This window comes from Triticum urartu, chromosome 7 (genome assembly GCF_003073215.2).
Source record: "Triticum urartu cultivar G1812 chromosome 7, Tu2.1, whole genome shotgun sequence".
Lineage (NCBI taxonomy): Eukaryota > Viridiplantae > Streptophyta > Magnoliopsida > Poales > Poaceae > Triticum > Triticum urartu.
The window spans coordinates 703,919,355-703,921,141 of record NC_053028.1 but is presented as its reverse complement, the minus strand read 5'-3'; the positions used below and the strand labels follow the sequence as shown (position 1 = coordinate 703,921,141).

The 1,787-nt window shown below is 43.5% G+C and overlaps 1 pseudogene; it reads right to left on the bottom strand.

The window, feature by feature from the left end:
• Positions 1 to 1,033: 1,033 nt before the first annotated feature.
• LOC125519506 lies at positions 1,034 to 1,442 on the bottom strand (annotated as a pseudogene).
• Between the last annotated feature and the right edge of the window lie 345 nt (positions 1,443 to 1,787).

Here is a 1,787-nt window from a genome sequence, read left to right as displayed (position 1 = left end):
GCGAGAATTTGCTTGTTGTTTTGGAACTTGTAGCAGTAGCATGCAAATAGGTGCCACAGGCCCACAGCAAGGGAGAAGTTCAAGGTCCTAGCTTTTATGGTGAAAATCCAAAGTCTTGGCTTAATTGATTGTGCCTGGTAATGTCCTTTTTGAAGGCATTGTTTTAAGAGCGTGGACTTTCTTCAGTGTGAAAATCTATAATCTATGATTGGGCGACGACGGCGTTTGTGCACTGTTTCTTTCTTGAAGACGTTGCTCTTGGAGAATTTGTACTTGAGGTGTTGTCTTTGTGGTGTTTGTACTGCTACTTGAAGGACTAGATCACTGTAGCGAGACGTTTTCGTTTTAGCAGCTTCTTCTTTTGGCTACATGCATCCGTATTACCATTAGGGTATTGCGTTTTTACACAGTATGTATTTAATTGGTATCTTTGTGATATTATTATATTTCCATTGTCGAAAAAAGTACAAGTGGCACAGATGTAATTCACTCGTTTTTCTTTCTCTCGCCCTACTCGCTTGCATGGCCTGCGGCCAGCTTTGAGCTGACCATGGCGATACCATATCACCATTCCTTGGCCGTCCAGGCGTCGTAGCAGCACCCTGGCGGTCACAGCCCGCCCGCTTGATCGGCCAGCCTCCCCCGGCCCCTCCTGTCGTGTGTGCCTCTCCTCCATGATGCACGGATTTCGTGTATGCAGCATCTTTACTCACAGATAGAATTCGTGTAAGGTCTTCTGATTGGAAATGTTGCTGCCTAGAGGCATTTGCAGATGCTGGCCCCTGTCATTACACTACACAGGTGAAAAGGGGACTCAGCAAAACATGGGGTGCAATCAAACTCAGTACTTCTTCACAAAATAATTGCGAGCCATATCAGAATAATACCTTCTATAACGTAGATGACTTTTTATCAACAAAACAGAAGTCACCGCCAAAATGTGGTACCATTCACCAGCTTAAGCAATGTTCTGTGACAGCTTTCGAAGCTCACGGAGGTACGGTGGCCAACATACATCCAGAGGTACAATGAATCAAGTTCTATATATTACCAGCCGTGTTTTAAGAGAACACGAGCCACAGCCCAAAACAACAGATGTCGACACAGAATCAGGTGCCCGCACTTCTATCTCCCCATCTTCACTGACCAAATCCCCTCTCACCAAGCTCACAAGAAGTGATCGAAAAGTAATCGCCACATCTACAGGCGTACAAGAACATCTACAGGCGCAGGATTTCACATGTCTTTTGCACAACAACAACATCATGCTGCTCATTGGCAGACACCAATGTGTCAAGAGTCGGATGTGCTTTGTCAGGATCCGTGTTTAAAGTAGCAGAATTGTATGCTGCACGACTCTCGTCATATGTAGCATCTTCACTCACAGACAAAACTTCGTACAAGGTCTTCTTGTTTGAAATGTTGCTGCTGCCTAGAAGCATTTGCAGATGCTGGACCAAACTGTCACTACACTGTACAAGTAAAAATGGGATTCAGCGAAACACAGAAACAGAGAAATTGTACAATCTAACCCTAATCATTTCTTCACAAAATAATCATGATCCATAATTATCCAGATGCTAAATCCATATACTTCCACAAAGATTTGCGATCAACTTTGACTGCAGGAAAACTTATGTGCCTCATAATTATGGCACGGGGGGAGTAGATTTCTACCAAAAAAACAAGTCACTGCCAAGAAAACTGGTACATTTCTACGACTTAAGGAATTTTCAGAAACAACCTTTCCATCAAGAACAACTTCCAATTCAAATTCTGAGCAGACT